This window comes from Bacillus rossius, chromosome 1 (assembly GCF_032445375.1).
Source record: "Bacillus rossius redtenbacheri isolate Brsri chromosome 1, Brsri_v3, whole genome shotgun sequence".
Lineage (NCBI taxonomy): Eukaryota > Metazoa > Arthropoda > Insecta > Phasmatodea > Bacillidae > Bacillus > Bacillus rossius.
This window is the reverse complement of record NC_086330.1, coordinates 357,495,404-357,510,849: the sequence shown is the minus strand read 5'-3', so window position 1 is coordinate 357,510,849 and position 15,446 is coordinate 357,495,404. Positions and strand designations below refer to the sequence as shown.

The 15,446-nt window shown below is 39.5% G+C and overlaps 1 protein-coding gene across 1 annotated transcript in view; it reads right to left on the bottom strand.

Moving 5' to 3' along the window:
- The window catches only part of LOC134528282 (uncharacterized), a 47,770-nt gene that overhangs the window by 1,013 nt on the left and 31,311 nt on the right, over nt 1-15,446 (bottom strand). The gene's annotated exons all lie outside the window — the stretch shown is intronic.

The following is a 15,446-nucleotide window of genomic DNA, read 5'->3' as shown; positions in this document are numbered from 1 at the left end:
TTGTCCTTGTGGGGAGGTCATCCCTTTTCTGTGCAACAGTTGGTCGACATGCCACCTGTATGCTTTTCCCTCATCATCTGTTACTTCATATATTACAATATTAGTCTCCCACAAGCTGCCTTCACAACACCAGACAGCCACTTTCCACTCCCAATAAAGCTACGGAATAGCACTGGATTGTTGAAGTGGAACTGCCGCAAATCTGGTCCTCTGGAAGCCCCTTGTAAAGACGGCCCCTTTTCACCTGTCTGACGACGAATTTGATCAAACACTGTTAGCAGTAGCCTTCCCATTAACCTCTCTGCTAGAGTGGTTTGTGTTCCAGCATTCGCTATTGTGCGAAGTGCAAAAAGTGTCCTGGCTAGTGTTGTCTGCCAATCTCAGTTACACAACTTCTTCAACTTCCCTTTAACGGTCTGCACCATGCTCTCAACTTGCCTGTTACTTGATGGGTGAAATGGTGTTGATTGAACACGTCTGACGCCATTTTGTTTTGCAAACAACCTCATTTCTAGTGATAAAAAAGCTCTACCATTGGCAGAAACTATACATTCTGGAATGCCATAAACATTAAAATATTCCTCTTAAATCTGTAATCACTGCAGTCGATGACACTGATGATACCTCGAGCCATTTTGAGTGTGCATCTACAAGTATCAAAAACACCCTTCCTTGAAAGGGTCCAAAGAAATCTATGTGCAGCCTAGTCCAAGACTTTTCTTCAGGAGGCCAAGTAACGTCCCTTTACCTTTGGTAGATTCGCTCTTCAAACTCTGTCATTCAAAACAATGCCCCACAAACTGTTCAATGTTGTGATCCATTCTAGGCCACCACATGAAGCTTCTTGTCACTGATTTTGACCATACAATCCCATCGTGGCCTACATGCAGAATTTTTAGGAGGCTTCCCCATACCACCGGCTTCCCCAAAACAGGCAACCTTTGTACAATGATAGTTCACTCTGATGACTCCAGTAAGGACAAAGCTCGTCAGTAATCTTACCTACCGGCCAACCAGATAGCGTATTTTTCTTTACGTTGCTGAGAACTGGATCTTCATCTGTCAATATAGCCAATCTAGTAACCTCTATTGGAGTAGGTATCTGAAAGGGCTTCCAGCATTAGGACATCTCCTACTGCTGGGATGTTAATAGCCGAAGTAGCTATAGGAAATCTACTCAAGGCATCAGCATGTCCTAATCGTGTACCTAGTCACTAGCTAATTAAGAACAATTTTTTTATATCAGGCATATAAATGTCAACAAATGTTGTCTCATGAAGCAAAAGAAAAAATATCTGCAGCGACTGCAGCCCGTAAAGACTGTAACACAGAACAAGGTGAGGTTCATGGGAACCAAAATTGCACTGCTATTGATGGCTTGAGAACAGACACAGTTTCCTGAAAGCTGCTCTGCCATTGGTGGTATGGGAGCAATTATTAAAGTTTCCAAACTCTTGTATTTGCCACATCGGCTGGAGCACTAGTCAAGTTTAACACAGGGGAGCGACTATCTACAAAACCGTGACCAATGACATTGCTACTCCGATCACAGATACATCATGCATTGAATCAATGCCCTCAATTGAAAATTTTTTTTTATACCTGCAACTAAACCACAGTTTGTGATTTTCCACCCATCTCTATTTGCTGGATAATATAATGATACTGTTTTTCCTACAATTTGTTCTAATGCACACAAATGAAAATAAACTAATTATAGCAAATTGATTTAAAACCGAGGAACACACAAGGGCGAAGTCAATGCACCACTAAACACTGAAATGAAAGTCAATACATCGCCAAACACAAAAATGGATGTCAGTAACACCTCATAACACAGACATGCAGCAAAAATCACCTCAATTACCTCATTTTGTATATTATTAAAATATAGAATTCATTTCATAAATATTTTGTTTGGTTTTAATTTAAAAACCTACACAGTTTTGCACGAATTACAAAAGGGTACACGTCGTTTGTCCTAAAATCGTTTGTCCTAAAGCGTTTATCCTAATTTCGTTTGTCCTAAAAATTAGGACAAACGACTTTAGGACAAACGACGTTAGGACAAACGACTTTAGGACAAACGACTTTAGGACAAACGAATTTTAGGACAAACGACGGAACAACTTCAAAATATTTTTACTCTGAGTTTTAGGACAAACGACTTTAGGACAAACGACATTAGGACAAACGACTTTAGGACAAACGACTTTAGGACAAACGACTTTTAGGACAAACGACGGTTCCAGTATCGATAAATCCTTACTCTGAGTTTTAGGACAAACGACTTTAGGACAAACGACATTAGGACAAACGACTTTAGGACAAACGACATTAGGATAAACGACTTTAGGACAAACGACATTAGGACAAACGACTTTAGGACAAACGACTTTTAGGACAAACGTCGGTTCCAGTATCGATAAATCCTTACTCTGAGTTTTTAGGACAAACGACTTTAGGACAAACGACATTAGGACAAACGACATTAGGATAAACGACTTTAGGACAAACGACATTAGGACAAACGACTTTAGGACAAACGACATTAGGACAAACGACTTTAGGACAAACGACTTTTAGGACAAATGATTTTAGGACAAACGACATTATGAAAAACCAAGTTAGGACAAATGACTTTAGGACAAAAAACTTTGAGTCAAACTATTTTATTTAAAAACCACAGAGCATGTGAGAACTTACAGTAAAAGAAAACGTTTGAAAAAATAATGTTATATACTGGGGAAATACTTTACATTCTATGTAAAAAAAATTCAGCGTTTACGATCGTTACAATTTTTAGACATCTAGGAATAAACGACTACGGTTTCAACGACCTAAATCTGTTTTTTTTTTTTTTTTGCCATCTTGGATCCGCCATATTTAAATAGAGCGCCCCACTCATTATGATGAAATTTTCGTCATGACCGCCATATTGAATTTTTCTGTTCCACTGGAGGCCGCCATCTTGGATGTCGTCGACTTAGTTTCTGTTCTTAGTTCCTAGATAGCGCCAGCAACGCTCTTGATTTTTTTTGTTCTTCTGGAGGCCGCCATCATGGATACCGTTGACTTTGTTTCTGCTGTTTGTTCCTAGAGAGCGCCAGCCTAGCTCTTTATTTTATTTTTTTTTGTTCTTCTGGAGGTCACCATCTTGGATACCAAGGACTTTATTTCTGCTGTTTGTTCATAGAGAGCGCCAGCGTCGCTCTGATTCATCACATAAGGTCGAAGTTCCATTACCTACCATAGCTATTATGGTCCTTATCGACATATTAAATTTAAATTTATTAACAAAATACATTGGAAGCGCTGTGATTCGAACCATTGCAGCTCTGATCTCTAGGTTGAAAACCATACGCCTTTAACCGCACGGCCATCGAGACATTTACCAAACTGAGAATAAAATAAGGTATATATAAAAATAACACGCATATTCGGACTTGTAATTTTTTTGATTTGAAGTAATAATAGCACCACCTGTTCGAGACAGAACCACCATCATGTATTAAGACGTAACTGTAACAATTATCGTTACGGTCACAATCCTGAATATCCGTAATTGTTTTGTTAGAAAATCGGGAAAAAATTTAAAAATCATTAAAAAATTAATCAATCGAATTAAATAATAAAAATCTTAAAAAACACCGTTGCACTTTTCGTTACGGTCGCCATCTTGAAAATACATAATTTTAATGCTAGAGATTCGAGAAAAAAAAACTTATTAGAATACTGATTAATTAGTTCGATTCCTGTCCTTGATTCGAAACTATTAGAGCAAAAAAAAAAACAGATCCTTCCTCCACAGAAACCACCTACAAATTGATCTCCGCCACCAATAGCAAGGTATATATATATATCGTCAGCTAGTATGACGACATGTCCGCCATCTTGTCTTCATCCGCTGGAGAAAACCATCTTGTTTTCGTCTGCTAGAGTGTGCTGATACCATGTTAGTATAATGTTATGTTCACCATAACTTTGTCCTCAACTGTTGGCATTGAACAATGACTTTGAACTTGAAATTTGACCTTAACCTTGAACTTTGACCTTGACCTTGAAATTTGACCTTGAACCTTGAAATTTGATTTTACCTTAACGACTATCATGGATCCGCCATTTTGCGTTCAGTACATGCTACCAGGAGCTACCACCTGCTAGAGGTCATTGCCACCATCTTGTTTTCGTCTGCTGGAGGACACCATCTTGTGCGTGTACTCGTCTTATAGAGTACATTACCATCATACTTGTCTAAGTTTTACCCGCTAGAGTGCAGTAATCATTTATTATTACTGAAGTGCCTTCCATCTTGAAATTTGGGCGCCATCTTGGAATCGTGTAATTATTTAGCTATAAATTCTGGATAAAATTACAAAATTCACCAAAAAATTCACTCATTAAAGTAATGATTGATTATATCAATTCCTGTTCTTGGTTCGATCCTTGGATGATTCAAAAAAATAATTTTATGGAAAAAATAATTATTATAATAAATAATTATCAAAGACCTAAAAGAGACTTAAAATCATCTATTACCATCATGTTTTAAACCATTACGACCGCCATTTTAGATATTTGTTTTTATTGACTTATTAGTTCGGGAAAAATTCCAAAATTCACCGAAAAAATCACACATTATTTTACATATTGAATCGAAACTTTCTTCGATCTATGAACGAAGCTTAAAATAAATTTAATTTAAATACAAGAAAAATGACAGCTTCGAGAAATAAAACACCGCAAGTTCTTTTATAAACATAATATTTATTACATTATTTCTATCCTACTGAAGGATCACTTGCGAAAGCCTTATAAAGATTTCTATAAACATTTATATGAACATTTATCTTATAAACATTTAGCCCTGCATAGACCTGAAACGACTAATTCTTAGCTCTAACAGCTCCAACTGCTCCAAATGCACTAACAGCTCCAACAGCTCCAACAGCTTAAATGCTCCAAATGCTCCAACAGCTTCAAATGCTACAAAGGCTCCAAATGCACCAAATGCTCCAAATGCTCCAACAGCTCCAAATGCTCCAAATGCTCCAAATGCTACAAGAGCTCCAAATGCTCCAAATGCTCCAAATGCTCCAACTGCTCCAACTGCTCCAACAGCTCCAAATGCTCCAACTGATTTCAATTACTTTTTTTTATCGAACTTGACATGAATACATGCATGACTTTATTAATATACATTTTGGATGTCAGTGGTGACTTTTTTACACCTTTTAGTAAGAAATTTATTTAGATATGAGCTTTCGAGAAATGATAAAGTACATTTTTAAAAAATCTTAATTTTTCTTCAAGTTTATACACATGCAATTAATGGAAACCATTATTTTATGTAGCTAGCTTCCCTCAGTATGAGGGGTATTTCTTTGATGCTCGAATAGTTTCCTGCACAAAGCGAACCATGTAGAAATCTTAGCCTGTCAACCAATATGTTAGGATCTTCCCATGAGGTATAATCAATCTCTCTGCTACGTTCATCTTTCTTGTATGTTTATAATAAAAATGATTATCCCTGGTGTCTTCTGTTTCAACACCAACCACAAGGTCACTTTCGTCCTCGAACCAGTGATTATCACAAGCTTGATTAGGATAATTTATTTTGTGCCAAAAATTAGGCATTTCGTCACCTATTTTTTATTTTACTATAATTTTAAATTTTCTTTGGAAATCTTATTTTTTTTAATTTATCTTGTTGTTAAGGGGGTGATTTACTCTTTGTTAGGCCGGTGTACGCCACGTGTTTGAACTTTGTGCCAGTGGACCGAAGACCCTTATCCCAGGGGGCCTATCTGATATTTTGCTGTCAAATGTGGACGTGGGCAGCCCAGTTGAAATTTATCTCGCCTGAAGTCACGTCCCGAGTTTGTAATTTTATTTCTCTTCATGACCAAAATTGCATAGAGTGGCTTCTGGGCTGCAAGCTGCTTCTTCTTAGAGGCCTGCTGAGAATAGCAAGTCTCGTCACGAATGGGTCTCCAGTGGACCTGTGTTCCCACCTTAGTGGCTATTTCTGTCCCCCCTTCCTCTCACTCCACCTCACATTTGTTCTGAGAAATCAAGTCGGGAGCAGTGACCTGACGTGAACTTAGCTAAGACGATGGGCTAATTCAAGGACTTTCTCCCTGGTTTTACAGAGACTTCCACGACATCTAGCGGCAGAAAAAGTAACCGCGGGCCTGGTCGCCAGCGTGTATAGCACACCCTCTTGACACCTGGTGGCAAGTCAGCACACCGCCTAAATTAGTTCCACTTTACGCCGCTAGAAAGCAGCGCCGCGGCGCCATAAGGCACTATGTTACTTCTCGCGTCCAGTAGAAGTCGATTGTTTGTTGCCTTCTGTACTTGCCGGTAGAGAGTGCTCATGTCTGTGTTCTTGTCACGACCGCCTCGGACTCCTTCGCATGTTTTCGGCCATGAGCCGAACCTTCCCCCTCTTTTTTCCTAGGGCCAACCACCCGATTTAATAAGTAGCATTGACCGTCATCGCCAGGACTCAGTACTCTGACCTCGGCTGCTGACCACATCTTCTCAGCGTCCTCTGCGCTAAGAGGCTTTTCGCGGGAATGACGATTTTCGGTTGCATAAAAGATGTAGTCAGTTGCTTAAGGGATGTGATCCCATTTGTACAGTAGCCAGGCAGATGTAGTTTTTAAAAAAAGTCATGTGTAGTTAAAATTTTTTTTTTTTATTCTTTAAAAATTAGTTTTCCTAACGCGCATCCGCGATTTCTCGGTGCACGTCATCCTGATGTCGGCGCGAGACACCTCGGAGGCCCTGTTTCCACACCCTGTTTGGTGAGTAATCCGTTTTTCCCCCTCCCCATATCCCCGTTTGTTGGCCTTTCGCGCCGACTGTGTATGACTGTCTGGAAGCAGGTCTAATTCGTTTTGAATTTGACTTGTGTTTCAGACAGGGTCCAAGTTTCTGGGGGGAGAAATTTCTCCCCGCATGATCTTCGGGACCTCCAGCTGATTTCCCCATTTAGAAGAGTTTTCCTCTCGGTCCGACGTCATACTGGGAAGACCCGGGTGATATGAGCTATATATATTTTCCGCTTGCATGGAAGGAACTAAATTCATTAAAAAGATACCAGCGAGCAGTACTTTAAGAACGTAATCCTCAATAACATGTAAAATCAAGGAAACTAATATATATGTAATCGTTGGGAGAATCAAATTTTGGTGCTATACTTGAAATTTTGTTAATGTAATAATTTGTTTGTTAAGGTCAGTGGCGTCTCGTCAGGGCAAGCAAGGCAAGCAGTGCTTGCCCAGGCAGTTTCCAGACATTATATTTTTAAAATAAATATTTTATTCAGAATAGTATTTCACTTTGGCTTGTGCCGTTAGGTGTATGTATTTTTTACACTATATTCTTGGGACCCAGTACTGTGCGCTATAAGAAAAGAACTCGTTGACACACAAAACATGCTGTGGGATTTGTGTGCGTACGGGAGGCGGCCTAGCGGTGCCAACTGCTACCGACTGCGTCCCGCGGGTGGCGGATACGGGAGCCCAGCTCGGGAGTTGCAATCTCGCTGGGGTGGCTGTGAATAACCAATAGCAGTCCGCGGACCAATGGCCAGCCTGTGGAGTCGTTATCACGGCTATCGGGTTGAAAGGTAGCCTGAATGTAGCTCCGCGCGTGGCAGGAAGCAGTTCCGTCGGCGAAGGCACCGCAGGGGAGCTCGATGTGCCCTAGTTGCGAAGTGTAGACGAACTGCGGGCTGGAAATTGCGGAGCTGTGAACTGCCGCGCGCGCAACGGAACTGAACAGCATCGTAACCCTGAAGGCAGAGATGGCGGCGCCTTTAAGTTGGGGCCCTGTTGGAGCCAGTGGTAGCCTGGGCGGTGCGACCTTCAACCGTCCCGGGATTTTGGAGGACAAGAGGGTCCGACTCGCAAGATAATTAATTCGCCTGAACGACTTACCCCCACCCTGGCTTGAAAGGTTGTTGGCTGTTGACTGGAAGAAGTAAGATGAAGATGGCGCAATGTCAGGCTGCCTTTCGCCCCGTGCGCCCGCAGTTCGAGCCGGTTTACTGGCACGTCTGCCCACATCTGGTTTAACTGTGGCTGCCTGGGCAGCTGGGCTGGGCTGACGAGTGAAGTCGCCCACCCCTGGGGGCGCATGCGCCCCTGGTTAATAATAACCCAGGAGTATCCAACATTTAAAAGCGGACCGCAAGGCCCAAGCACCCAACTCCAGCATGGTTGATTTTTCAGCCCCTCCAACTCTTCTTACCTGGACCCTTCTTCCCTCTTGTCCAGTAGTTACCTGCTTGCTTAATGAATGTTAATTGTTCCCCGCATGACCCGGCCCAGGGTTTTCCCTGTGTCTATGCAGGTTTTGCCTGGGTCACATTAGCTAGCTTTTAAGCTACACGACCAATGAAGCGTCAGTCATGGCGCCAATCGCAGCCATGGCTGGCCAGTAAACCCCAATAGCACACGATGCACGCGCCCTTGTCCCGCATGGTTAAAAACCCGCATGGAAGAGTGTATAGGCCTGAGACACACTTAGGTCCTCCCCTAACCTGGACCCTCCCCTTACACACTTAGAATAATTTAGGCTAGGAAAAAAAATCGTGGCGTTTCAGGAATGATTGACGTGCCAGTTTCTTGGTACACGTACCAGTTAACAGAGTTTCTGATCACGTATGAAGATAATTTCTTTTGTGTTGGTACGAAAAATACCAAGATTTAATTTGTACTATTCTAGTACATTTTTATGAGGTTACTTACTTTGCCATGTGTTGTCTGTTTATATATTTTGTACCAGATATCGATGATACTACACTCCCACTTAGTATATAAGTAATGTAGAGTAGGTATTTTACTATCAGAATATTGTAAGTCAAACATTATTTTTCAAAAATAATTTATTTAAAAAAAATGTCAATTTTTCTACCTGTGGAATAGTCAATGCATAGTTAAGAAAACTACTTAAATAGCACCATTTTGTACCTTGAAATCTATATTTTCCCGGGGGAGGGCCCCCGGACCCCCCCCCCCCTCCATCATGTTTTGATGTGAACGGAGTTGTTGCTACCCCTCATGTAAACCTCATGCATCGCCACTGGTTAAGGTGTAATATGAATTGTTTTAAATAATATAGGGCTCCCCCTTAACTTTGTTAATTACTAAGATCTTTATTATCATGTCGAAATAATGCTAAAACAAAACCTCTTAATGATAAACCAGGAAAACCTATAGACCAAATTATTTATATTGTGTATTTATTTATCATATACCTTCTTCTACATAACGATCCACGAACTCCCAAGTTACTAGAGTGCAGGGAGTGTAAATTTTGTCGTGTTCACCGCCTCGTGTCCCCTCTGGTAATTAACTTTAATTTTCTTAATATTTTGCCCAGCAGTTTCCAAGGCGTTTTTAATTAATTTAAAATAATATATTTTTTGGGCACGAGGGGCGTTTCAATTTTATAACATCATTTCCATCGTTTTGATCTCAAGCCACCATCACTGTCTTCGCTCTTGACCGCTTTAGGTGCTTCAGCACAGTTCTCAATTATGTCAGCATCACAAGCTTGATCAGGAAATTAATTTTATTACGTCGTTTCCATCGTTTTGGTCTCAAGCCACCATCACAGTCTTCGCTCTTGCATGATTTAGGTGCTTCAGCACAGTACTCATTCATGTCAGCATCACAAGCTTGACCAGGATAATTTATTTTATTACGACGTTTCCATCGTTTTTGTCTCAGGCCACCATCACAGTCTTCGATCTTGACCGCTTTAGGTGCTTCAGCACAGTACTCAATCATGTCAGCCTTAGATTTGTCAGCACAGTCATCGAACATGTCAGCCTCAGATATGTCACCACAATCTTCAATCATGTCAGCTTCAGATGTTTCATCACAGTCTACGGTCTTGTCAGCTGTGGTTCTCCATCTTTCACATTTTCATGGAGACGACTATATATTGATGTAAATATATTTTCTTTTCTAATGAGGTTTCTACTTTCTTCGTTTTTTTTTTTTTAAGTTATTGTATTGATCTATATCAGTGTTTTTCGCATTAGCTTTTTTACATTCTTCATAATCATTATTGTCGTCTAATATTCTGCCTTCGTTCCTCTTCCACGATGTTGAAGCACAGTCTTCGTTATCTTTATTCATATTAGTTATACATTTCTTGCAATGTCTATCCAAGTAATATCTTCAACCAAAGGATTTATGACACTGACTGCAATTATATGGTTTTTGACAAGGACCCAAATTAAACTCCTTCTCTCATGTCGTTTAGCATTCTTTCTCAAGGTAAACACCTTGCTGCAGTATCTACAGTGATTTCGTTTTGATACAGCTACAGGCAACGAACCAGGGTACATGTTAGATTCTGCGACTAATGGCAGATGCAAACTAAGAGTTTTAAATTAAAACCATTACTTAAATAGAATTTTTTAAATATTTCGTCAGCGAGAGTTAAATTATCTCATGCAAAAGTACTGGTTGTAAGTAGTTATGCTTTTCAACAACAGATGATGCCACGTGTTGCTGCAGGTAAATAATATTTATTTATTTTATGCGGGATGCGGATGTTCACTAACGATCGCAAAAGAAGGATGGCTTTGTTAGACTCAAAGGAGAAGGAAGTTTGTTCATCCAGTTAGTGTTTCTCAGATTTCTCAGGGCATATTATTATTTGACTGAATAATGATTTTTTTTTTAAATTCCACCTGATAAAAATATTGCAAGTGGTGATTTAGTAACAGAATTTCACTAATTAAATTTAACCTTGAATATAATGACATGTCTCATTAAGAGTAAAACTCCTTCATGGAGAGATCGGTTTCTCAGAAATAACCAGAAGCACTTGGAGAAACCACAGGAATGATCGCAAGCACACGGAAAAAACCATCACAATATTGACAAGAATAATTATTGACAACGATAATCGGGAGCACACAGAGAAAACCACCACACATTTTCTTTCATAAATTACAAAAAAAAATTAATAAAATTAAACAAAAATTACAAAACATACAAAAACTGATTCTGGCTTGGACTGGAACTCTATATTTGCTCAATAATGAGAATTTCATAAGCTAGCAGAATCAGTTTTTTTATATTTTGTAATTTTTGTTTAATTTTTTTTTTGTAATTTATCAAAGAAAATGTGTGGTGGTTTTCTCCGTGTGCTCCCGATTATCCATGTCAATATTATGGTGGTTTTCTCCATGTGCTCCTAATTATTCTTGTCAATATTTTGATGGTTTTTTTCCGTGTGCTTGCGATCATTCCTATGGTTTCCCCAAGTGCTTCTGGTTATTTCTGAGAAACCGATCTCTCCATGAAGGAGTTTTACTTTTAATGAGACATGTCATTATATTCAAGGTTAAATTTAATTAGTGAATTTCTGCTACTAAATCACCACTTGCAATATTTTTATCAAGTGGAATTTAAAAAAATCACTATTCAGTCAAATAATAATATGCCCTGAGAAATCTGAGAAACACTAACTGGATGAACAAACTTCCTTCTCCTTGGAGTCTAGCAAAGCCATCCTTCTTTTGCGATCGTTAATGAACATCCGCATCCCGCATAAAAGAAATAAATATATTTACCTGCAGCAACACGTGGCATCATCTGTTGTTGAAAAGCATAACTACTTACAACCAGTACTTTTGCATGAGATAATTTAACTCTCGCTGACGAAATATTTAAAAAATTCTATTTTAGTAATAGTTTTAATTTAAAACTCTTAGTTTGCATCTGCCATTAGTCACAGAATCTAACATGTACCCTGATTCGTTGCCTGTAGCTGTATCAAAACGACATCACTGTAGATACTGCAGCAAGATGTTTACCTTGAGAAAGAATGCTAACGACATGAGAGAAGGAGTATAATTTGGGTCCTTGTCAAAAACCATATAATTGCAGTCAGTGTATAAATCCTTTGGTTGAAGATATTACTTGGATAGACATTGCAAGAACTGTAAAACTAAGATGAATAAAGATAACGAAGACTGTGCTCCAACATCGTGGAAGAGGAACGAAGACAGAATATTAGACGACAATAATGATTATGAAGAATATAAAAAAGCTAATGCTAAAAATACAGATATATATCAAGACAATAATTAAAAAAAAAAAAAAAAAAAAACGAAGAAAGTAGAAACCTCATTAGAAAAGAAAATATATTTACATCAATATCTAGTCATCTCCATGAAAATGTGAAAGATGGAGAACCACCTGAAGCTGACAAGAACGAAGACTGTGATGAAACATCTGAAGCTGACATGATTGAAGATTGTGGTGACACATCTGAGGCTGACATGATCAATGACTGTGCTGACAAATCTAAGGCTGACATGAATGAGTACTGTGCTGAAGCACCTAAGTCATGCAAGAGCGAAGACTGTGATGGTGGCTTGAGACCAAAACGATGGAAACGACGTAATAAAATTAATTTCCTGATCAAGCTTGTGATGCTGACATAATTAAGTACTGTGCTGAAGCACCTAAAGCGGTCAAGAGCGAAGACAGTGATGGTGGCTTGAGATCAAAACGATGGAAATGACGTAATAAAATTGTGACGCCCCTCGTGCCCAAAAAATATATTATTTTAAATTAATTAAAAACACCTTGGAAACTGCTGGGCAAAATATTAAGAAAATTAAAGTTAATTACCAGAGGGGACACGAGGCGGTGAACAAGACAAAATTTACACTCCCTACACTCTAGTTACTTGGGAGTTCGTGGATCGTTATGTAGAAGAAGGTATATGATAAATAAATACACAATATAAATAATTTGGTCTATAGGTTTTCCTGGTTTATCATTAAGAGGTTTTGTTTTAGCATTATTTCGACATGATAATAAAGATCTTAGTAATTAACAAAGTTAAGGGGGAGCCCCTACATTATTTAAAACAATACATATTACACCTTAACAAACAAATTATTACATTAACAAAATTTCAAGTATAGCACCATAATTTGATTCTCCCAACTATTACATATATATTAGTTTCCTTGATTTTACATGTTATTGAGGATTACGTTCTTAAAGCACTGCTCGCTGGTATCTTTTTAATGAATTTAGTTCCTTCCATGCAAGCGGAAAATATATATATAGCTCATATCACCTGGGTCTTCCCAGTATGACGTCGGATCGAGAGGAAAACTCTTCTAAATGGGGAAATCAGCTGGAGGTCCCGAAGATCATGCGGGGAGAAATTTCTCCCCCCAGAAACTTGGACCCTGTCTGAAACACAAGTCAAATTCAAAACGAATTAGACCTGCTTCCAGACAGTCATACACAGTCGGCGCGAAAGGCCAACAAACGGGGATATGGGGAGGGGGAAAAACGGATTACTCACCAAACAGGGTGTGGAAACAGGGCCTCCGAGGTGTCTCGCGCCGACATCAGGATGACGTGCACCGAGAAATCGCGGATGCGCGTTAGGAAAACTAATTTTTAAAGAATAAAAAAAAAAAAAATTTTAACTACACATTACTTTTTTTAAAAACTACATCTGCCTGGCTACTGTACAAATGGGATCACATCCCTTAAGCAACTGACTACATCTTTTATGCAACCGAAAATCGTCATTCCCGTGAAAAGCCTCTTAGCGCAGAGGACGCTGAGAAGATGTGGTCAGCAGCCGAAGTCAGAGTACTGAGTCCTGGCGATGACGGTCAATGCTACTTATTAAATCGGGTGGTTGGCCCTAGGAAAAAAGAGGGGGAAGGTTCGGCTCATGGCCGAAAACATGCGAAGGAGTCCGAGGCGGTCGTGACAAGAACACAGACATGAGCACTCTCTACCGGCAAGTACAGAAGGCAACAAACAATCGACTTCTACTGGCCGCGAGAAGTAACATAGTGCCTTATGGCGCCGCGGCGCTGCTTTCTAGCGGCGTAAAGTGGAACTAATATAGGCGGTGTGCTGACTTGCCACCAGGTGTCAAGAGGGTGTGCTATACACGCTGGCGACCAGGCCCGCGGTTACTTTTTCTGTCGCTAGATGTCGTGGACGTCTCTGTAAGACCAGGGAGAAAGTCCTTGAATTAGCCCATCGTCTTGGCTAAGTTCACGTCAGGTCACTGCTCCCGACTTGATTTCTCAGAACAAATGTGAGGTGGAGTGAGAGGAAGGGGGGACAGAAATAGCCACTAAGGTGGGAACACAGGTCCACTGGAGACTCATTCGTGACGAGACTTGCTATTCTCAGCAGGCCTCTAAGAAGTAGCAGCTTGCAGCCCAGGAGCCACTCTATGCAATTTTTGTCATGAAGAGAAATAAAATTACAAACTCGGGACGTGACTGCAGGCGAGATAAATTTCAACTGGGCTGCCCACGTCCACATTTGACAGCAAAATATCAGATAGGCCCCCTGGGAAAGGGGTCTTCGGTCCACTGGCACAAAGTTTAAACACGTGGCGTACACCGGCCTAACAAAGAGTAAATCACCCCCTTAACAATAAGATATATTTAAAGAAATAAGATTTCCAAAAAAAAAATTTAAAATTATAGAAAAATAAAAAAAAGGTGACGACACGCCTAATTTCCGGCACAAAATAAATTATCCTAATCAAGCTTGTGATAATCACTGGTCGATGACGAAAGTGTCCTTGTGGTTGGTGTTGAAACAGAAGACACCAGGGATAATCATTTTTATTATAAACATACACGGAAGATGAACGTAGCAGAGAGTTTGATTATACCTCATGGGAAGATCCTAACATATTGGTTGACAGGCTAAGACTTCTACATGGTTCGCTTTGTGCAGGAAACTATTCGAGCATCAAAGAAATATCCTTCATACTTAACGAACTGAGGGAAGCTAGCTACATAAAATAATGGTTTTCATTAATTGCATGTGTACTTGAAGAAAAATTAAGATTTTTAAAATTGTACTTTATCATTTCTCGAATGCTCATATCTAAAAAAATTTATAACTAAAAGGTGTAAAAAAGTCACCACTGACATCCAAAATGTATATTAATAAAGTCATGCATGTATTCATGTCAAGTTCGATAAAAAAAAGTAATTGAAATCAGTTGGAGCATTTGGAGCATTTGGAGCATTTGGAGCTGTTGTAGCATTTGGAGCATTTGGAGCATTTGGAGCTGTTGGAGCATTTGGAGCTGTTGGAGCATTTGGAGCATTTGGTGCATTTGGAGCCTTTGTAGCATTTGAAGCTGTTGGAGCATTTGGAGCATTTAGAGCTGTTGGAGCTGTTGGAGCTGTTAGTGCATTTGGAGCAGTTGGAGCTGTTGGAGCTAAGAATTAGTCGTTTCAGGTCTATGCAGGGCTAAATGTTTATAAGATAAATGTTCATATAAATGTTTATAGAAATCTTTATAAGGCTTTCGCAAGTGATCCTTCAGTAGGATAGAAATAATGTAATAAATATTATGTTTATAAAAGAACTTGCGGTGTTTTATTTCTCGAAGCT